General features: G+C 43.4%; 1 protein-coding gene across 7 annotated transcripts in view; it reads right to left on the minus strand.

Annotated features, from left to right (window-relative positions):
* Positions 1-21,574, minus strand: part of Gng2 (guanine nucleotide binding protein (G protein), gamma 2) — a 105,268-nt gene extending 83,694 nt beyond the window's left edge. For 2 of the 7 annotated variants that reach the window (NM_001038637.1, NM_001285909.1), the window contains exons 1-3: positions 20,895-20,998; positions 20,707-20,746; positions 4,403-4,443 (exon numbers count right to left, since the gene is read on the minus strand). The gene's annotated coding sequence lies outside the window, so the exon portion shown is untranslated. Of the gene's footprint in view, positions 1-4,402; positions 4,444-20,323; positions 20,443-20,706; positions 20,999-21,493 lie in introns of those variants that run through there. The other 5 variants (XM_030247652.1, NM_001285908.1, NM_010315.4 and 2 more) reach the window with 5 other exon arrangements.
* Positions 21,575-24,065: the final 2,491 nt, after the last annotated feature.

Consider the following 24,065-nt stretch of genomic DNA (forward strand, 5'->3'; position numbering starts at 1 on the left):
AAACTGTATCCCTCCCCCCACACACACTCTCTTGGGAAAATCAGGATTTTTTTGATGCTCTAGCAGCCCTAGATTTAGACTTCAGACTTGTGGGGCTTTGGAGTATCTAACGTTGATAGAAGGGAGACCTGCTTGAAAACCCTAAATTATCCATCCAAATCTTCAAGTTCACAAGTTCCTTTAGGGGTAGACTTAAAAATAAAAACAAACAAAAAAGATCCCAATAATCCAGTTTATCCATAGGACAAGAAATGGTGTCTTACTTGCAAGGATAATCTATCTAACATGTGGAAACAGCTGTGACATACCTGGAAACTGGCTATAATAGCCATACTACATAGAGATCCCGAATAGTGTGTCATTCCCTTCTCAGGCTCCACATTTCAGAGCCTAATAAATCATGTGTGATGTGGCAGGCAGACATGCCCGCCTATGATACAACTCTCACACTCTCCCATGCTATTCAAATTCCTGGGAACCTATGAGCAGCAGGCAAGCATTGGGAACTGGAAAAACACCAAAAGTAGCAACCTATCCAGGCCGCCCCTACAGGACCGCAAAGTCTAGCCAGGAACAGGGAAGCACTGGATCTCAACCTGTCTGCTTCATTGCCAATCCCTAAGAAAAGCAAAGGTCTCCAGTGCCTGGGCCCACAGAATAGAAACTTCATCAAAGACAAGAACTTGCTTCATTAACTCGGGAGCACTAAAACCTCTCAGTCTGGTATAATGAAGTGTGACATGACCCCAGCTCTACTACCTGAAGCGTTTCTCCTGTTCTGAACAATGGCCTGTTTCCTCGGTGGTAGGCAGAGTAACAGCCTCCAAATATGTCCAAGTCTCAATCCCCTGGAGCCTGTGAATGTGCAACCTGACCTGAATAAAAGGACTCTGAGATGTGGTTAAATTAAGGACCTTCTGATGAGATTATCCCCGTTCATCTAGACAGACGGGATTTTTATGGCTGAGAGTCAGAAGGTGATGCACTCACAGTGCAAAGTCACACAGATACACAATATCACAGAGATACACAATGTCACACAGATACACAATGTCACACAGATACATAGTGTCACACAGATACACAGTGTCACACAGATACACAACATCACACAGATACACAATGTCACAGGCTTAGAAAACTGAGCTAGAAGCTAAAAAGTTGAAATGGACCCTCCCCCTTGGGCCTCTTAACGCATGGCTCGTAGCCTAGGTGAGATCCCACAGATCCTATCCCACAGCACAAGATGCATCTGTATGTACTAAGCTACTAAACTTAACAATAATTTGTTACAGCAGCAATAGAAAACTAATACTCTCTTAGCTCTTTTGTACCATTTGCCTTGGCAAGATTGTGTTTCATACCTAGTGCCTGATTTGCTTCTCTGTTTAGACTTAAAAACAAAAAAACAAAAAAAAGAACAACCAAAAACAGACTTAGTACTAAACCAAATCTACTCAAAGTCCCTGTAAGAGTATAAAACACAACCAGCTTTTACATGTCTCCATTTTTCCGTTTCTTTCTCTGTTTGGTTAACCCCGAGATGATTTCGGTAAGGGGTCACTGAGTAGCACTGAGACCAATAATTTTGTTTGTCTGAAAAATACTTTTCGGGGAAAACAGAGAATGCCAACTAACTCCTTTACAGTTGTGTGCAAACGCATAGTAGTTGTCAGTGTGTCCCTAAGTGTTCCAGAGGTCACAAGGACTAGAGGATGCCACTGCCCTTTATGAGCTATGAGCACAAAGAGAACAATAAAGAGCTATCCCACCAAACATGTGGACAGCCTCCACTGGGCAACTCTGCTTGGACTGATTTGAAATGGATGTTTTAGCATGAAACCCACACAACATAACAAAGGACATCAGATATATAAAACATTCTTAGCTATTAGCAATATTTGAAGGAATATTGGGAAGGCCTGGTGATCCCTCAAAAGAGGTATTTAAATCTAATGATTACAGGGCAGCAGAATTTCAGCATGGCCTTAAACTCACGAATGCGTGCACAAACACATACACACACACACACACACACACACACACACACACACTCACACACACACACACACACCTCTTCAAATACTCTCTCATCTAGAAATCCTCAACCCTGACTGTACTTTAAAAATCATCTGTAGAGCTCTGAGAAAACACAGACATCCAGGCCTCTCCCCTGAAGCTTCTGATTCAACTCCTCTGGTCTGGGTGGTTTCCCTGTAGTCGTGTGTCTCCATGTTTTCCTGTAGAACCTGATAGACAACCCCAACTCTGCCTGCTATCGGCATACTCACATGGATGAACCCATCCTGAGATCTGAATTCTAGCCTCGCTTCGTGAATTTTAAGCCTGACGATTGCTCCCCAGCTCCTCTGCCCACAGAGAGGTTTTGAAGTTATTCTAGATGTTTCTTCTTTCCTCTCTTCGTCACCAATTCTATCCCCTATTCCTAGACCCAAGCCTTTCCACTGTCCCGCCTTCCATTCTCCCTTCTGCCTGTAGAATCATCTTTTCCAAGAAGAGTTCTCATTGTACATTCTCCTCGGCCCTCCCACCTAGAACATTACAGAGTCCCTCCATGCTTAGTTGGCCTGCTACCAAAGCCCGCCTCGTCAGTCAGCTGCTTTCCGGCCACTCTAAGTCTCTGAAGGTTTTCAGACTGCACCATGCCTTTTAGGGTCTGTGTGTATTCTGACACATGATCCTTGCTCTCCCTTTCGAACAGAGGACATCTCACCACTATGCAAAGCTGTTCTCCACAGAGCCCTGGTCCACCTGAGGTGATTCTTTGCTCACACCTCACCCGTGGGGTCTCTATTGCTCCCCCATGCAACTGGCCACATTGTGGCCTGTGTGGCTTTCATCCTCCGGCTCAGGCATCTGGCATTCACTCTTCTGTTCATTCACTTCAACACTTTTATGAAATAGCTAGCAAACGCTAGGCATGCTGCCTACATGCTGCAGGCAAAATTGGTACGTTAGAATCCACACCTATTCTCTCTCTCTCTCTCTCTCTCTCTCTCTCTCTCTCAGATTTTCTTAAAAGGGAGTCAGATCACTGGAAGAATATTCACAATAAGACAGATTGATAGAAAGTTGAGAGTTGTGTTTTGTGTGTAGTCTTTATAATCCCACTACATTAATAAGTTAAGAAATAAACCTCCCACCGTTTCTAAGATTGTGACTTATGTCAAATGCCTACATTTGACTGTTAAGGTTGTATAATGAATGTTGTGATGTGTGACAAATGCTTACACTTGACTATTAAGGTTGTATGATGAATGTCATCTTTTCATTTTGTCAGTGTGTCTCTGATAGTTAACCTTGTTTGATGATCTTCAGGACCTCATTATTGTGAGTTGAAAAAAACAAAACAAAACCCTGACCCTCTTATCCAAAGGAAGGTCTAGTGCCTGCTAACTGCTAAGTATGCATTTGTGGTGTGAAGAAACAAATGGATGACAAATTCTAGAAACCAATTAAGCCAGGCTATAAGGCTTTCTGTTTTAATAAGCATTTCACTATAGCCATTAGATGCCTACATAAATAATGGAAAGTCCAGCCACCAGCTTCCAGAGGCCATGCAGTTCAGCCCAACGGAGAAAGGCAAGGCAAGAAGTGGCTGGAAGTGGAAAAGCACAGCACCCGACGATGGTCGCAGAGACTGGATGATAAGGACATGGGGAGTTCTTGTGACCGTTATATCTTTGACATATGCTTAAAATTTTTCATAATGAAGTTGAACTTCAAAGTGGCGTGAGAATCCCGAGCCAGAGGCTAATGGAAACGCCACATCTGGGTAGGAATACACAAACTACAGTTTTGGCCATCTCAGGATAGTGGGGCCTTTCAAGTCTGCAGCCAGTTTTGACTGGCTTTAACTCATCTCAAAGTTAATTAAGTGTCTTCCAGAAGAAGCCCACCAGCCTAAGCTGACCTTTTGCTCTGTTACTGCTAGGGGAAAAGCTCGCACCGTCTCTAACAATCCATTAAGATCAAGGCTTACTTCTCCAAACTAATTGCTCTGCGGCTCCGTCTTGCACAGGTTATGATAATGTCTAAAATCCCTTAATCACTTTTGGCACCACAGGGACACCATTATTAAGGTAACAACTTCAAATGTTCTCCAGCTCAGATTTTTCTTTTTGACTCAGATTTTTTTTTTAAAGAAGATAAGGGCAAATTCAGGTGAAATCGATTTTAACTATCACTAAAGAGACCCACATTTTCTTTAAATACCAGAGCCAGACCAACATTGTTAGAAGCTATAGCTGGTTGTTTTCTGTAAGAACATCACAAACTTAAATGTCTATAAGATACTGATGCTTTCATGGACCCTTCTGAAGTCTGCTTATGTTCATGTTGATCATGATGATCCCAGAAGGACAGAGTTTAGAATTCTTACCTGGTCAGTGTTCAAGGCCTGACGCTCCCTGGCAGATCTGACTGTTTGAAAAGAAGAAGAAAGCACACTTTTAAAAAAATGAGAAATAGCAAAAGCTATAAGAGCTAAGTGAGCCAATGAACGCTTCTGTGGCCAGGGCGAGTAGTAATGGCAGCCCATGTCAGAACCTACATTTTGTGAACTTGCTCTTTTTAAGAAATGTACACAGTATGTAAAATAGGAATCCTCTGCTTTGTGAAATTCACACACACATACACACACACACACACACACACACACACACACACACACACACGCTCGCAAACAACAGCAACCAAACACCAAGAGAACACAATAGACCAAAGATCCCCAGCAAAGCAGAGTTCTTGGTGGTAGAAGCTAAGTACCCTGGGAGTACTTAGTACTTTGTACTTGGTGGCAGAAGCTAAGTACCTAAACTCTCCTCCTGACCTAAGCCAATTGGTTCCCACAAAGACTGTACTTCCTCTTGCCCTAGTTGTTGGAGGAAGAGCTAGAGTCTGTGGGTACCTGGCCCTTTACAAGTGCAGATGGAAGCAAGCTGTGCTTGTTATGGTCTCTCTGGACTGTAGCTTTTCCCAGGTTGTTTGTGGTCTACAGGCACTTGCACTCTTTGCTACTAATGCCCCCTGTGAATTCAAATTGAATCGGCCTAATTGTGCTTCCCACCAGAAGGAGTGTCCTTTCTCTTGGAGAACTTCAGAGCACCCACACCAACACCTTGGGGAAGCGCCTTCCCATTCCTACTTCCTTTTGGACTCAGAACAAAAAGGTATCTCCCACCAAGGGGACGGTGACTGAGGGTGGAAGTCAGTTTCCCATTGGGTCATAGGACTAAATGAACCTCGGTATCTCCAGAGATCTCACACCGTGTGAGACTGATACACAGGTTTTAGTCTCTGCCCAATCAACTGTATTCTCAGAGTGCTAGAAGGGTCACGTGGTTTAAATGAGCCAAAGTTATTAAAAAAGAAAATCATTATCTTGTGATTAATGACAGCAGAGGAAAAGAAAACAAGCCAAGGGCAAAAAAACAACCTATTTTCAGAGAACGAACCCTGGGGATAATAATGACTAAATGGGACTTAGAAAATGAGCCTGGGCAAGGGTGCTCTGGGGTGCGTGCAGGCTCATATATTATTGCTGAGAGCATAAATTGGCACAAGTCTCTGGGAAGCAGCTTGGTACTATTTATCAAGAGACTTAGATGTTGTTCTCAATCATCATTTTCATGATTCCACTCCTTGATTCTAACAACAGCTGTAGACAAAAATTATTACCAAGGCATAAGAAATGGCCCAATTACCAACAATACCACTTCCTACGCAAAGGAAATCCTGCATGGTGAACGACAACGAGTATGAGCCTTTTGTGTTGCTGGGGAGGATGGCTATTGCACGTTCAAAGCAAGCCCTCTATCAGTGAGCTTCATGCCCAGCCCGGATGTAAGAGATGTAAATGAGGGAAATGCACCTGGTACAGTTAAGCAGCATCAATGCAGGTTACCCGCTGTATAATGTCAACTGGCCTCCTACCGCAGAGCTTAGCGCATCCTGCAGCCCCATTTAAAAGTTTGTTCTTCTAGGTTTTAGTTACTGTGCAGTCTGAAAATGTTAATGCATGGAAAATGGAAAATTCCAGGGATGAATAATTCATGTTTCAAATTATGCCACTCTGATCCCCTCAGTCCTGCCCAGGATACTAGTCATCCCTTTGCCTAAAGTACCCACACTGTATATCCACGCTGCCTACCTCTCCATCACTTACAGAGTCCTTTATTACACATCTTGGGGCAAAGTATTGCAGTCAAGCATTCTTTAAATAGTAGCCTAGCACTGCGTTAAAATATCTTTATTGTTTAATGTACTCTGTTTTATCCTGCAAGCACATCGGGTGTGTACACAAGACTGAGGTATTTTGAGAAAGACTACATCTCCGTACATGTTAAGAAAAGCTCATTTTCCCAGCCTCCCTTGCTGCTAGTTGTGCAGGCATGTAACGGAGTTTGATAGAACTGCAAAGGTAGTGCCTGTAAGCTGTGGCTCCGCCTTTCTCCTTCTCCCTTCCTGCTGGGTCTTTGTAACAAGCCACCTCAGACCACAAGAACAACAACCTGGCAGAAGAGCCGGGTCCCCTGAGTGATCTTTATCTAGCATAGCTACCCAGTCCTTAGTCATTCACCTCTGGGCTGTTTTATTAAAAAGAAATAAATACTTTTTAACTTCCTTTAGCCACTGTAAAATCAGCCCCTGCTACATCAATTACTTGAACCAGTAACAAACTTAATAAATGATGGCAATTCTTTCTTTCGTTATTCATAATTTATGCCACTATTTCCAAATTTTTAATGCTCCCCATGAATTACTTTGATGATCAGTAAAATATTAAGTCAAGGCTTATTATTATTATGTTTTTAAAATGTTTTTTATTTTTCAGGTTTTCGTTTGTGTGTGCATGTGTGTGTGTGTGTGTGTGTGTGTGTGTGTAAGTGTGTGAAGATGGACATGCACACCACAGCACACATGGGAAAGTCAGAGGACAACTTGAGAGTCAGTTCTCTTTCCAGCTAGGGGTCCAATTCAGGTCATCATTTTTGAGCAGCAAATGCTTTTACCCCTCAAGCCATCTTAATGGCCCAACTCAAGCTTTATTTACTAATGTTAAGACGATCAAATCTAGAACAATGTTTGGGTAATAATTACTTCTACTTTTGAGAGTAAGATAGATATGTAGTTTAGAACCAAAAATGTCGTAGTGAGCATAAATCAAGCAACTTCACTTCATTTCAATTTTAATAGAACTCCAAGTAAACTCTGCCTTAAAGAGGCATGGTCTAAAGAATAAAATTTCAGCCAATACATGACAGTCACATACGTGAGAGGATGCCCAGCCTCGGGAAAGAGAATTGGAAAGTTCTGTGTGTGGCCTCATACCTTTGGCCCATGGCTCTGCTGCCCCTTTCAGTAGAACTGAAACAAGTGACATCTATAAAATGCCACTAATTGGTTGAGGCCTGGGACATCTTGGATGTCCATCAAACCAATGTATGCTTTGATTTTTGTTTCCTTAGGAGCAATGGCAGATTTAGAGGAACTCCTGTAACTTCAGTGGTCTCCTTAGAGACCCATGGGCCTGCATCATAAGATGGTTGCCCAATATAAAGGAGTCAAATCCAGTCCATAAATAATGAAAAGCTACAGGTCCATATATGAATCAGATGAGAGACATAAAACCAACCTCTAACTGGGTAGTACAGGGAGAATCATTTAAATCTGCAATAATGATATGCCAGAGGTGTTCGGTGCCTTTTAAGAGACCATTAGAGCCCTGTGCACAAACACTCAAAGCATTTCATCAGGTTGACCTTAGAGACTTACCTGTAATTATATATTAGCTAAAGAAACCATTTGTCCTTTCCTCCCCCTAGGAGAGTACCGATCAGTCCTTTTCTCCCCTGTGAACTGCAATCCCCAACACTAATAGGCCATTAGTCCCAGAGTCTCTCCACTTCCCTCCAGGATGACTGTGCCAGTGTCTTCAAGGGAAACCCCTAAACTCTCTCCCGCAGTAGCAGGCTGAAGCCGACGGTCAAAGCTCACAGTTCACAGTTTTTCTCCCCTTCTTCCCTGTGCAGGAACATAATCAAGGCAGCTCAACAGGCCTAATTACCATGGAAACCACATGCACTATGGGATTATGAGTGTATTTGTTAAAATGACTCACAGGCTAGTCCCTCAGAAGCCCCAGACACACAGGTTTCTGGATGGTTTATAAAATCCATTTAAATGTTTTTTGGTTTTGCTTTTAAAAAAAAAAAAAAAGATTTTTTTTTTCCGGCTTTTATTGGTTTATCTGTTGCAATGAGGAGGGATCCATAAAGTCAACAGGCCGCTCTCCTTAAAAATGAAAAAACAACAGAGACAGACAGAGAGAGACAAAGAAAGAGAGACAGAGAGAGAAAGACAGAGAGAGACAGAGAGACAGAGAGAAACAGAGAGAAACAAAGAAACAGAGACAGGGAGAGACAGAGAAAGACACAGAGACACAGAGAGTGAAAGACACACACAGAGAGACAGAGAGACACACACAGAGAGAAAGATTCACACAGAGAGAAAGACACACACACACAGAGAGAGAGAGAGAGAGAGAGAGAGAGAGAGAGAAACACACAGAGAGAGACAGGAGAGAGACAGAAAGACACAGGGAGAGAAAGACACAGAGAGACAGAGAGAGAAAGAGAGAGAGAGAAAGACACAGAGAGAGAGAGACAGGAGAGAGACAGAAAGACACAGGGAGAGACAGGCACAGAGAGACAGAGAGAGAAAGATAGAGAGAGAGAGAGAGAGAGAGAGAGAGAGAGAAAGACACAGAGAGAGACAGAGAGACAGAGAGAGAGACAGAGAGAGCAGAAATAGAAAGAAAGTGAGCCAGTTGCCTCTGTTCTAAGATTAATCTATTTTTACCTCAGGTTTACAATGAAATTAATTTGAATTTGTCTATGGGAGGTAATTAATCTCTTTCTCATCTAAATAATTTAAGTATTCCATAAAGTAGTTTTAGACACTCAAGTGAAATAATTAGGTGAAATAAAATATTTATTAAGAAATACCAAACAAAATGACTTAAATCCGGGAGCACAAACTGTTACAGCAGCAGACCGTCCACAGCAGCAGACCGTCCACAGCAGCAGACCGTCCACAGCAGCAGACCGTCCACAGCAGCAGACCGTCCACAGCAGCAGACCGTCCACAGCAGCAGAATGTCCACAGCAGCAAAATATCTTTCCACAGCAGCTGACTATGATTCGCCCCATGCTCTAGCAGGAGTGTGATTTTGCCAGCCGCAGACAGTTTTTGTGATTGTGTGACATTTTGAATTCTGAGGACTTTTCAGAGGAAATATATAAATGCTAGGGCCCCAAGAGGTGTGTTATGTTGGTGGTGGTTGGTTGTTTGGTTGTTTGGTGGTTATTGTTGGTCACAGTTTGTTAAATAGTCATGTGTAAGGAAGAAACAACAAGAAGAAATTAGATATCCTGATGGCGAAGATCAAACTTGCCCCAAGGATCTCAACACCCCTAACCAGCAGAAAGTAGTCTAACAACAGTGTCACCCCTTTCCAGCCCCTGACTTTATCAGGGATCTCTGTCCTTTCCCTCCATCCTTTTTTCTCTCCTATCTAGTGTGAGGGGATTGAAGGGGTGGAAGGAAAGAGGTGGAGAAGGAGAAAGAGGAACCCACAAAGTAGCAAACACCAGCTACAGGATGTCACAAGTTAAACATTGTATTTTTAAAATTCGAAGACATTTAAAGAAACGACAATGACTTCCACCTCCTTAGTAAGCATCATTTAAGGCCCTGAACAAACAACTATGCATCATTATCTGTAGCTGGAACGTGACGGTGGGGCTTAGGGAGACCTGGTCCACCCAGAGGCCCAGGCCTGGCCTGACTCTTACCTTCTCTCTGAAGAAGGCATTCCTGTGAGTAGATCTCTCTCGCTGCTGAGCAGCCCAGGTCTGACTCTGCTACTGCTATTGATTCCCTCAAAGAAAGCTCTGCTAACCATCTCAGCATACCTATTTCCTCTGTGAGAAATAGAACTAAGCCTTATTCCAAAAAAATAAAAAATAAAACACAAATTACTCCTAATTATCTTCCCCACTCAGTAACATTATATACACAAAAATGCAACAAAATGGGCATTTAAAATCACTTTCTTCAGAATTATGTACATGTTTTATGCATCAATGCCAAAAACCACTCTGATAGTTTAAAGGAAAATAAATCCAAAGGAATATCTGTCAGGATGGACTAGGACAGCAGCCCTTCTCTACCCAGCAAACCCTGTCTATCAGTTTCACTCCACAGTCATGACTGGTCAGTGCGAAGAGCTCTCTTGTCTTCACTTTCAAATCCAAGCTTTGGAGTGCAGCTGCCATTGCTACCCTCCTCCACCCTCACTGCCAATGGCCAGGGAATATGTTCACATATGATTCTGATAGCTTCTTTCTACAAATGACATGTTCCAGGTTGCTTGCCTGTCTCTAGCCAATGCCAGGTACCTGGCCACACCTAACAAAAACAGGCTTGGGTAGTGTAAATATATTTTGAGTTGGAAGGGAAACTGGAAGTGATTAAGGATAAGCCTGTGGACTCCTAGATAAACAGTTCGAATCTAAGATTAACACTTCACTAAGTCGGAGCCTTGACAGCTGGCTGTGCCAGGGAAACAGGCTTCCCCAGTTGACTCTGGACTCCAGGGATGAACACTGACTGGATGAGACGATTCCTTTGGCTAGACATGGTAAGAAGTCCTTGGTTAAACTAAAAGAATATCTCCTTCAGGTTGGTAGCAATATGATCCTTTAGGAATACCTCCACTTCTGGAATAGTTAATATAGTTTAGGCATATGACAGATAAATACTTTATATCCATCAGATGAGGAAACAGATGCAGAGAAAGTTTTTAGCGACTTCCTCAAGTGATTCTGACTCCACAGTAATCTCTTATAACTACTTAATTCCTATTAACACTTTTTCTACACTGCTGTATTTTAGATTATTTTAAGACATGATAAAAGACAGGTGGTAAGATGATTAAATAATACTCATGGGTATCAGTGATTCCTAAATACATTCATAAAGTCAAAAAAAAAAAAAAAGCAAGAGATCAGCTCACTCCAGGGAAACCCTTAAAAATGGCAGTGAGGGTTTTTTGTTCATATGTAATTTTTTTACTATGGCTCAACACGGATCATATGAACACCCTTCTTAAACAGGGCTCTGTTGGCAAAGCCTAGAAATTACCTTTACTTTCCTGTTTGAAAATGCAAATGTGAGAGTAGGAGGCACTCTGTCATCTGCAGAGAAAGCACACCCCCACCATCTGTCTGTTAGGATGAGAACTCACAGAAACGTGTCACAACACTGAAATCTCCCCTCTTCCCTACTGCTGCAGTGCACGCGTCGTCTGGGAAATACAACACCTGAGTGGGAGGGAGGGAGGATGGAGGAGAACACAGCACATCCGCTACCAGAGCCACGCACACACGCACACACCCCTCCAGAAGTCAGGAGTGGAAACCTGTTGTCTAAGTAACTTGTAATCAGAAATGCCAGAGACCATTCAAGCCTCACTTACAGACACTGTAATCAACAAAATATACGCTGCACAAGAAAACAGGCTTCTCACTTAAGTTAGACACACACTGGTCGTGGAGTCCTTGGCCTTCGAGCTCAGGCCAGACTGGATTTATTTAGATCAAATCGATTTGCATGGCAAGTCACAGAGGATCAATTTTTATACGTGTGTGTGTGTATGTATATATTCATATATATATGTGCATGATGTCTCCATCATTATATATATATGTATATATATACACATGTGTGTATGTGTGTGTGTACATATATATCTATACATATATACATATATATCTATATATGTATATATACCAACAAAAACAAGTTTGGGCATGTGCATAAATGGTGAGTGTCTGAGTGTGTGTGTGTAGATATGTGTGCGAGCACACATTGCTCACAAAGAGAAGTGCAGGGAAACTACAAGATCAAGCTGTGTGATTTGGGGAGGTTGTTTAATCTTCCCAAGACCTGGTAACCTCACTTGCAAAATGGAATTAATAATAGCAGAATATATTGACAGCTGTCATGGAGGCCACTAACTCTTTGGTTTTGTTAAGTTGTGGACTTTTCTCCAGGGTCTAGTGAACATATTTTTCACAGAGGTTGGGCTGCAACAAGGCCTCGAATCAGCCAATCACAGTGGTTCCTTCTGCTTGGTCATGTGTGAGTCAAGAGGGGAAGTCAGCTAGAGAGGCCTCTTTCGTTTTCTTTTTACCTTTCTTCTTCCTCACACGGTGCTATGGAGCACATCTGAGGTCTTGTGCATACAGGCAACTGCTCTGTGATTGAGACACATCTCTAGCGTTTACTTAAGTCAGGAGCTGTCTCTCCATGTAGCTTCTTATGTGCTTGACTCCCCCATGGAGCCCAGGCTAGCCTCAGACTTGAGAAATTCCTGCCTGTTCCTCCGCAGTGCACAGGTGACCACACAAGCTGTTTCTCAGCTTTAGAAAGAGATGCATGAGTGACAGGCATCATGGCTCATACTTACAATCCCAGCAGTTAGCAGCCTGGGGCAAGAGGGTTGTCAGGTTGTGGCTAGCTTGGACTACGTGATGAGCTCTTGTATGCTGAGTAAGACCCTGTCACAATTGAGCAAGCGAGCTTCATGAGAGGAAATTAGGCCCTCAGCTGTGCCTGTGGACACCAAACTGGCCCTTATTTGGACTTTAGCAGGCATCTCCACATACTGAGGGGAGCTGGCCCGAGAGAGCAAGTGAGCTGAGGGTGTCAGAGTTCAGCTCCTTAAGAACACTGCCCAGCTGCTCAAGAACAGACTCAGCTTCTTGAGGTATATTTCCTATTGTTTCCATTTAGGCAACGGCTTCCCCCCACCCACCTCCCATCAGCAGCTCAAAATATTCTGGCAGAAAAAAAAGGTTCCTTTCACATGGCTAATTTCAAGATGAGTTGAAAACAGTAACATATAAAGTTTAGGGCACAGACCAAATGCCTGTTAAACGCTGGTTCTCAGCTGCCTTAGTGAGGGTGGCGCTGTTCATCCCTTCTAACAGGAGGGAGTGCTTTTACTCCCGGTGGCTTGAAAGACTCCTCTGTAAGGGTTTTTGCTTCTTCCCCAAAACACAGTTAAGGGCAGAAATCATTGCTTTCTCTTCTTTATTCATCTAAGAGATGAATATCATGTATATAAGGTTATTTTAAACAATAAGGATAGTGTTTACTTCAGACAACAAGCCCTGTTGAGTTGATTGCAGCGTAGGGAAAAAAAATCTATAATTAAATGGAGAAGTCTTCCTGACTGTGCAAATCAATTTGATCTAAATAAAATCTAGCCCAGGCCAAATACTCAGTGGAGTAGCCAAGCATTCTGCCTTGGAGTCTGTCTGGGTTGACTGAAAAGCTGCTTCCAGTAGAAGAGAGTCTGTAAGTCATCCTGCCTATGTGGGAGGAAGGTACAGTGCCTCTGGGGTTTCACCTCAGCCTTAGTTCATAAAGGTACTTGGACTTTCTTTGTGGAAACACTCTGTAGAGCCTTCACATGCCTGACATCAGTGCTTAGCATCGAAGGTCTCATCCCCAGTGTGACCTCCTAGAAGCCTTCTGAGATTACAAAGGAAGGAAGGAAGGAAGGAAGGAAGGAAGGAAGGAAGGAAGAAAGAAAGAAAGAAAGAAAGAAAGAAAGAAAGAAAGAGAGAGAAAGAAAGAAAGAGAAGGAACGAGAGAGAAAGAAAGAAAGAAAGAAAGAAAGAGAGAGAGAGAAAGAGAGAAAGAAAAAAGAAAGAAAGAAAGAAAGAAAGAAAGAAAGAAAGAAAGAAAAGAGAAGAAAAGGGAAGAAAAGAGAAGAAAAAAGAAAAGAAAAGAAAAGAGAAGAGAAGAGAAGAGAAGAGAAGAGAAGAGAAGAGAAGAGAAGAGAAGAAAACTAAATCCCCACTATCACATATACAACTGGTACAACCACCTCCCCTTTTATCTAACAACACACAGTGGCAGTTGATATTTTCTTGTATTGTGATTTGTCTTTGTCTGTGGTTCCCAATCCCGGATGACTTTAATTTCATAGTCTGGGTAGAGCTGGAACAGAGCTTTTTTTTTTTTCTTCAAAGTACCCCTTGTGATTTCTAGTGTGCAGCCAGATCTACGCGCCTCTGGTTTACGTGTTTTTTGAGTCTCTCTCAAAACTAGAATTTAAGTTCCAAGAAAAGAAAGAACTGGCTTGTTTTGTTCCCTGGCATCTCAAAGGGCAGGTGGCATGGGGCAGACATTCATTTCAGACTTGTGGCCAGACTGACTAACTGCATTGTAATTCTTTCTGTATCTGTCTATTCTCCACAGTGGTCTGTGATTGCTCAGAGAACAAGTTCTATGTCTAGCTCACTCTGCATCAAAAATATGAGCCACTCAAGCAAGTTCATTAGACAACGGGATGTGAACAAATTGCATTGTGTGCTATGATGGAGACAGAGACAAAAACAAATGTAGTTGCTATCCTCAAAGTGCTTGCTGCGTTGTTAAAAGGAGAATGCATGTACAAAATTAATACACGCGCCACAATGAGCTAAATGCTGTGATGTAAGAACAGACAATCAGGGAATTAAAATTACTGCTGTTTACTTGGGAAGTAGCAGAAGAAAGCAGTTGAAGCAGCCAGAGAAGGCTGGGTGGAAGACATTAACCCCTGAACGGAGCCTTACGGAACAGACAGGATCCATCCAGCTCTTTGCAAATGCTGGGCTGTGAGGTGAAAGGCAAAAGAGGAAGTAAGAGAGCTAATCTAGAGGAAGGACAAACCAGTCCTGCTAGAAACCAAGAGGCCCTGACCAAAAGACTGTTATCACCATAGAAACGAGTAGACAGTGGGGGGGGGGTATTACTTCCAATCCCAAATGCAAAAGCATTCAGTTTCCTGCCACTCAGGTTGCCTGATGAGGAGAATGATGGGGGGTGGGGGGGGCTATACATCAAAGTTGAAAGAGGAGAGTGCTAATCATTAGTAGTCATGGCATCTGACATGGAGAGAGGAGTGGCTTCGAGGTATGAAAAGGCAGTTGTGAGAGGCAGCTGTGAGCACCGTTTTGAACCTGAGAGTTGGGTTAGGTGCTCTAATGAGTTTGCCATGCTTAGAAAGCAGGGAGAGATCAGATATGAGAACTGACCCCCACACAATAGTGATTGGAACCAAAGGGAAGAGTGTGAGTTGGGAAGAGAAGAGAAAGGGCAGAAGAGCCCCACATTCCATGTTAGAGTTAGTGGAGCTGGGAAATTTCAACAGGCATGGTGGAAACAAGGGAGCCAGGAGAGGTTACAAAAGTCAAGTGGAGCCAGGCCTGATGTCACACACCTCTATCCCCAGTACTCAGGACACTGAGGCAGGAGCTGAGTTCAAGGCTAGCCTGAGCTACACTGTGAGAACCTATCTCAAACAAAGAAAGAAACAAAGTTAAGGTCAGGCTTTGTTGGCAGAAGATTTTGTTTATGTGTGTAAGGAAAAACTAAAATAATAGGTAAGGTAAAACAAGGTAAGTTAAGGGATGAAATCCTGGGCTGATGAGGTGATTCAGCAGGTCCAAGTGTTTGCCACTGAGCCTGACACCTTGGATTCAGTCCATGATAGGAAGGAAGAGAGAGACCTGATTCCCACAAACTGTCCTCAGTCTTCCACATGTACACTGAAGCACTTGTGCACACACATAAATAAATATAGTAAAAACAATCATTAAAAGTGAAGAAACCCGTTATTGTCATCACTTAAATAAGAGGGGACAGAATAGAGTCTGGGAGGAGGATATACCCTCGCTTTGAGGGAGAGGCAAAGAAAGGGCGAACACAGAATGAATGTGGCTCTGGTTCAATGCTTGTGCCCTTGCCCCCACTCATATGCTGGAGCCTAACTTCTTGTGTAGCTGCAGTGGGTTAGAGGAGGAGGGGTCTTTGCAGCCCGTCCTCGGGGCCTGCATGGGACTGATGCCCCTGTAGAAGAGGGCCTTCAGTAAGGCCACAAAAGGACAGCACCAAACACCTATAATCTGTTGGCACCACAATCTCCCATCTCCAGGCTCAGAAACTGGGAGAAATTAATTTCTGTCGTTTGTAAATGGCCTCGTCTGTGATCATTTATTATTGTAGTCTGAATGACCTAAGACAAATGAAGACAAACAGAAAATCTGAAGTGATAAGAATTGAGGAGGCCTATCACACACGTTAGAAAAAGAGAGGGTTGGCCCAATTGCAAGGAACAAAGTGGATAGGGGTTGGGGCTGTACAGACTTTGCTGTGAATGCATGGGAGAGTGAAAGTGAATGAGGAAGGAGAGGAGGAGAAAGAGGAAGAGGAAAGAAAGGAGAAGGAGGAGGAGAAGAAGGAGAAGGAGAAGAAAAGAGATGGGGGAGCTTTCGAGAAACAACTGCCTGCTGACAGGGTGGTGAGTCCCAAAGAGGAGCCATCAACCGAGTCCCCGGGCTCTCTCCTGCCTCAGAGAGTAGGCACGTGAGATGATCAGGAGAGCTCATGCATGATTAGGCACGTGAGATGATCAGGAGAGCTCATGCATGATTAGGCACGTGAGATGATCAGGAGAGCTCATGCATGATTCTAGCTAGGCAGTGACACAGCTAAGATCCTGACTGGTCGGGGGCTGGAGAGATGGCTTAACAGTTAAGAGCACTGACTGCTCTTCCAAAGGTCCTGAGTTCAAATCCCAGCAACCACATGATGGCTCGCAACCATCCATAACGAGATCTGACTCTCTCTTCTCGAGTGTCTGAAGACAGCTACAGTGTACTTACCTATAATAAATAAATAAATCTTTAAAAAAAAAAAGTTTTAAGGTACTGACCGGTCTTTCCGTCTTCCTACTAAGTGCAAATCCTGTTGCATCTACTTGCCCAGAGCTAAAAGGCTCCATCTGCCTTACTCAAGCCTCTGTAGTAAAACTACTTCAAAGAAACAGACAACCACGCAAAAATAACTGAGCACCCTCTGCTGTTGATTGTGTTGTTTGTGTACGAGTGTGTGCGTGTTCACATAGGACGGTGTATGTGTGTGTGTGTGTGTGTGTGTGTGTCTGTGTGTGTGTCTGTGTCAAAGGGTGGCCCCAGGTTTGTTCCTCAGGAGCCATCACCTTGGCTTTTTAGATCGTCTTTCAAACCCATGTCAGGCATCTCACAATTTCCAGTAACTCTAGTTCCAGAAGATCTGATAGCTTCTGGCCTCTTCGTTGACTTGTACTCACATTCACACACACACACACACACACACACACACACACACCCCACATACATAATTTAAGAAGTAAAACAAACAAAACAAAACAAAAATTTTTAAGAAGAATCAAATTCAAAATTGGAAAGTATTTAAATGGCCATTTCTTCAAAGAAGATACACCAGTGGCCAAAAGCAAATGAAAAATAAAAATCATTGGGAAAATGTCAATCACATGAGGTCCACTTTTGCAAGATGGGGTTGGAAGTATTTGAGACTCTGCGGCCATAGCCAGGAAAAAGCAAATCCAATCACAAAGAGACTCCACCTCACCATAGGGGGGCAATTATCAAAACAAATAACCAAAAAGAATCAGCCACAGCCACTGGTGAAAAGTCAAGTGAACTAGAACCATTTTGTCGCACTGGAGCAGTGTCAAGTTGTATAGCTGCTATAGGAAACAATATGGTGGCTCCTCAAAAAACACAGAAGCCAGGGACTCTACACACCTATATTCATAGCAGCATTGTTTGTAATAGCCAAAAACTGGTCCAAGTATTCATCAAAGGATGAATGGACAATCAACATGGGATGGATATATGGTATGAAATGTTATTCAACTTAAAATGTAGGAGATTCTCACATGTGCTACAACAACCTTGGAGACAGTATAGAAGATGAATTAAGTTCATCATGAAACATTGTGTGATTCCCTCTCCATCGTGATGGTTCCTCATAGGGCCTGAGCTACAGAGAAAAGGAGAAATATTGTTTAATAGTTACCAATTTTCTGTTTTACAAGATTAAAAAGAATTCAGCAGGTGATGGGGACAAAATAGCACATTAATGTGTTTATGCTTAATTCTATGGAACTGCATGCTTCAAAGTTACTAAAGTGAGACATTTTGTGATATGAATATCCTTTTACAATACAGAAATCTCTGTTCTCAGAGGCAATGGCAGAGACCACTAAGCTAACTTCTCCAGATGCCACTAGAGGGACAAAGTGACACTTCAGCATCTTTCTGTACCCAGCACTCACTTATCCACACACAAAAGCAAAGGCTGAGTGACATAAAGTCCTGACTATGTGCTGTTGTGCTTTCTTCACAAGGAAGAAGCTAAGGTTCACAAAGCCATGGACTGAGTCACGTGGTAAGAGGCAGCAGTGGGCTTCGGAGGCAGAGCATGTTGCCTCCAAAATGTTCCCTTGGCACTCTTCCACATTCCTTTCTTCTCCTCATACTGAATTCTTGTGAATAGGTGTTCTACTTTTAGACTTAAAAGTTGGAGAATCGGTCTTAAAAAGTTGTTCAGCTAACGCCATCACTACATACACATCACCCGAGGCCCAGGGCTGGCCATAAAATAATAAGAGTCATAAACCATATGTCAGGAAAACACAAACACACACACACACACACACACACACACACACATCCCATTAAAATTTCAGTGTTTGTTGACGCCCTTTCCAGCCACCAAATACCCTGAGGAAAAGAATGCCTGTGAGTGTTCTGTATGGCCAGAGCGGTGGGAATAGTCTCCTTCTGCATCGCAGAAGCACACCCACCCATCTGCTCTTGCTTACGAAAGAATCCTGCCCTCATCCTCACAGACCTGCTGTTGCTCACTCACGTTCCGCCTTGAGCTGAAATTTAACAATTAAGGAAGTGTTTTCTGCTGTGCACAAAACAGGCAGCTCTTAGGTGTTTTCAGACAGATAGCAGGGCACCCTTGACTCTACTATGCCTACTGGCCAGGGTTTCATCACCTCACTCTCCCGTGAGACACATGGGAGGGGTAACACACATTTTCTAGACATCCCCAAACAAAGCAGGGTGTCGCATCATCTGCGAACACAGGCTGTAGACGAATCAGTATGAAAGGAAAGTCCTGCCGTCCTTATAGCCCAGAGGCCCAGCTTCCTATTTCAGTTAGGGACACACAGTGCGATCACCAGACTCTAGATCTAGCCTAGGTCTCCATCCAGAAGAATGAAGCTACATATTTCACTTTAGGATGCGATGGGGACTTTAGAATCCTGAAATGACTCGCTTTGATTAAATTCAAGAAAGCCTTCCCAAGAGCCCATGGTTACAGCAACTCCTACACATGCTCAGGAAAATAGAAATTTATTTCTTCAGTGTCCATGAAAGCTTCCTGTCTCAGAAAATGCACCGCTACTCGACAAATTCTGAGAAGCTAAATGAATTTCATAAAGGTGACAAAACAAAACTGAATCTCAATTGTGTGGCTTCTTCAACTGACAATGGTTTTATCACAAAAGTACATATTTTCTCCACTGGTATTATTTGGACCTTAAAAAAAGAAACTTGTATTTTAATAATTCATGAGTATTCAAACATGCCATTTTATTGTTTTCATTCTACCACACGAAGCTCTTTCTTTGCTTTGAAAAACTATCTCCTTTTATTGTATATAAAAAAGTAAAAATCATTTTAATCAATGCTTTCTTATGCTTAACTACACTTTTGTTGAAGATTTTTTAAAAATTATGACACAGTTTATTAAACTGTTTATCCTACATGTTCTGCCAAAAAAGCCCATAATCTCAGTTCAAGCCTGTTAGACCTCTTTATTGTACTTTTATATATATCACTCATAAACGCAAACCAGTTACTATCCCAGACTCATTATCAGCATCCAGTGCTTAAGAAAATTTACAGAATAAAAACTGTGTTCTGATTGTATTAACTCAGTGTACAGCATACACAGACAAGGAAACAAACCAGCTCACTTCGATATTATCTCTGTCTAGAATTAACAATCGTTTTGATCTAGAGATGGATAAAATTCATACAGGCATAAAATCCATTTACACACCGGTATCCGATTTTCAGCAAGTTATAGGCCGGCCATGGTCCTTTAAATAAGGATGCAACTTTAGGGTAAGACCTACTAACAAATGGTAGCAGCAAGGAGAGGAAGACACTAGTTCCTTAGAGGTAAATACTGGCCCCTCGCTCTCGAAATGCGAGCCTTTGTTGGTAAAAATCTATGTACAAAAGAACCCAACATCCTCACAGCCAAACCACAGCCATAATGTTGCAAAGAGACGGCTCACCGAAATACATACGTATATGAGTGTGCTTAACATCTTTCACCACTTACACCCCAAAACAAGGGTCTGCCACGCTCGGGTGCCCAGACTGCAGCTTCGCACCCCAGCTGACTGCAACTCAGCCCTGTCGGTCTGCTGAGCCAGCTAAACAAACCACTTCTTACATTCAGCTTGTTTTCCTAAACACTGAGGGTGGTTCCCCACACCCTGAACAAAATGTGTCACAAATCTGACCATCGTTCTCGAAAAAAAAAAAAAAAATTAAAATCCCATCTTAATCATTTCCCCCAAGCCTGAATCAATGTTCCTCGCTTCCCTAAGAAATCCACCCCAAAACCCACAAGCATGGTCACTTCATCTCAATTCAAAAGGAGCTACATGGAAAACGTGTCCTTTACCTTGCTTGGCTCCGGAGGCTTGGTTAGAGAGCAGCTTCCCCTGGCGGAGCAGATGGGTGGTGAGGTCGGCCCGCCCAGCCCAAGCCCAGCCCAGCCCAGCCCAGCCCAGCCCAGCCCAGCCCAGTCAGCCCAGCCCAGCGCAGCGAAGCCCTGCCCAGCCCAGCCCAGCCGTAGTAGGAGTTGCCCACCGAGAGGCGTCGTGTGTCTGTCTGTATAGCAGCCCCTGAAGCCCAAGCCTGAGTCCCCACCCAGCTTTGTCTTCAATCCTCATTCCTACAGGAAGCAGCTCATCTCCCACTTCCTCCTCTCTTAGTATCGGGTAGCAAGCCAGCTTTCTCGTTTGCTTCTCCCACCACTTCAGGGCTTCCTCTAAGTGGCTTTGTCTGCTGCTGATGCTAATTTGGCTCTAATCCCCTGGACCCCTTTTTTCCAGCGCCCTTCCATCCCCACTGCACTGTCTTCTCAGTCCTTTTCTTATCTCCCAGCGCTCATCTCCCAACAGTGTCCACACAGTGCCTCAGTGGGTTTCCTCAACACCCAAACTGCTTTCTCATTCTGAACTGAAGCTACTGTATTTATTGGGCCGGCGTAGACTCTGGTCCTGAGATCCGGGGCCAGCCAGCAGCGCCTTCTAATTTACGGCCTATCTGCATTCCCAAGCAGCTTGCAGCCTCTTGCTGCCGAGTTTTTCCTCTGTGGCCAGCCAACCTTTCCGGAGCTTCATTCCCCCAAGGTCTCCCTACCACTGAGATTTTATTTAACCCATATGCTTAGAAAATAATGGCACCCGCAGGACTTCTGGGACGTGTGAGCTAAGCCAAGTCCTGCAATGCTGAGGTAGATCTAGCAGTGAGAACAGTCCGAGGAGAGTGTGAATGAAGGGAGGGGTGTGGTCTGAGTGGCCCGGATTCCCAGTCCAGCCATAGATCCCCTCCTCTACCACCCACCTAATATTGGTAGGGCTGAGGGGCCTCTTTTGCCCTTTGTTTCAGACAATAGGATAGTGTCATGAATAAAGAGAACCATTGTCAGTCTGTCCTCCAGAGTTAAAATCTGAGCTGTCATTCCTGCCTGTAAACTTAGACAAATGACTTAATGTCTATATGCCTCAGTTTCCCCACTTGCAAAAATCATACCATATTTCACAGTGGAAAAATCTGAGAAGGAAGTAAGACCAGACAGATACGTGGTGCTTCAAATAGTTCCCAGAGCAGAGAAAATACTCAATTACATACTATCGGTTATTATTTACAAGAGACTGAAACTCAGGTGACAAGTGGCTCGGACAGTCAACAGCCGGTCGGACACCAGTGTTTGTTCCCCTGGCTTCCCCCAGTTATGTTCACAGCTGAGCCCTGATGCTTGTGGCAACAATTTACCCCAGGTTTGAGTTATTCTTTCTCTGGATTAAGGAAGCACTTTGGGGGAAGGTACATTTTAAACACCAGCAGGGCAGCGAGGAGGGAATCCTTGCTCCTGAAGGGAGGTGATGCATGGTAGTCATAGCTGCAGTTTCAGTACTGTAGCCTGAGACAACAGAATCACTTTGAGCTCAAAGCTCCTCTGAGTTACATGGTGAGACCCTGTCTCAAATGTAATTAATAAATAAATCCATCCTCTCTCAGAAGCCAGGCCTAGAAAGCTAACCTTCTCAAGCATTAGAAGCAATCTGCTACTGTATTTTGAAGGCCCTGTCCTACCTTCACTCACCAGGAGGGAATCTGACAGGAAAATCTAGATTGATGCAGGCTCATCAGCTGTGCCTTCCTCGCACACCCTGGGGACTACCGAATGTCATTCTGGCAGGCGCAAAAGTTACTCTCAGTGAGTGTTCTCAAACAATCCCAAGATTCCTTTTGTTTTGATTTCAAGTTCCATGAAGTTTCTCAGAAATCTTTTTTTATTGTAAGAGACCAGAAATGTCCAACATAAAGTATATATACATACATATATATAAAATAGTGTGTGTGTGTGTAATGCTAAGCCTAAGGGGGGGGGGAGGTCTCAAAAGTTTGGGGAAATTATAAAAACAAGACTTTGGTCAATTTTAAACCAAATTTTAAATCTTTACTTTTAATCCAGCTAAGAGACTCTCCTTCCCTCCCTCCCTTTCTCCCTCCCTCCCTCCCTCACTCCTCTCCATGAGAAAGGGGTTGGTATTTCTATTAAGTTTTTATTTAGAAAAAAATCTTTTAAACAAGAAATCACTAGGAATTTGTGCCTGCCTCCTAACGTATCCCCTCTACTCTGGTCATAAACCTCCCAGGAGATTCATCTGCCGGGCTCCAGGAGAGACCGACCAAACTCCTCAAACTAAAAACCCAGATTTTAAGATGTCCCCTTCCTGTCATTAGCCTCATTGATTTCTGTCCCAGCAGCTTCTTCTTTCAGGAGGCAAGAGTCACGTGTGGGTGTGTAGCTCCTCCAGGGGAAGAGATTAATCCAGCTTAGAGTTGGAACACAAGCATACGAGGCCCTGACACCCGGCCTACAATGTACCCATTTCATAGGGGAAAAGGTGAGCCTCTTACTTATGTGAAATGCTTGTGCAATCAATTGTCAGATGAAAGCTACTTTACATACATTCCATTGACTCAGAGATAAAAATCTGAAAACATTCACCACTGTTCTCATTTGCAGAAAGTAATACCCTGCTGTATGTCTTACATTTATCTGATAGTGGTGGCTGATGGGGACACAAAGGGCATCATTTTAGCCTAATGTCCCCATTTTCCTATAATTTTGAGCATTCTGGCTAGCAGTTCATAGGAGCTCTAAATATTACTTGACGCCTACTCCTCTCTCTATAGTCTCCATTTTCTTTAAGAAGGCACATCAAACCAACTGTACACACAGTGTTAGGATAACTGCATACCCCCTTTTCTTTGCTATTTCAAAGTAAATCAGTCTTTGATGGCTACCTCCAAATTACCTCTTTACCCAGGTTGTCCCTCTCTCCTCCCCTGCCACCACCTTCTGTCCCCACTGCTTTGGGTTTCCCTGTGTGGCTGCAATGTTTTCTACTATAGGCCTCTACCTCCAGCCATTCTTCTAAGTCATCCTTAACAGAATTTCAGTTCCAAAATGAAGAGCTGACCATGTCACTGCCCTGCTTTCATTGCTACCTTTCTGCCCTTCCCACGGCACAGCACGCCAGACCCTACATGATGCCACCCGTCTACACTCCAGCCTTATTGCCTCTTTCAGTCTCATGTCTACCAGTGGGTAGAGTCTGCCGTCCAGCCCCCACCTCTGAACCCTGACAACGTACTATATCTATCTCCAGACACACCCTCATCCTTCTCTCTAGGATGTATTCTGGAGAGCCCCTGTTTGTCACTCAACACAGCCTTTCTTAG

Source organism: Mus musculus, chromosome 14 (genome assembly GCF_000001635.26).
Source record: "Mus musculus strain C57BL/6J chromosome 14, GRCm38.p6 C57BL/6J".
In the NCBI taxonomy this organism is placed as follows: Eukaryota; Metazoa; Chordata; class Mammalia; order Rodentia; family Muridae; genus Mus; species Mus musculus.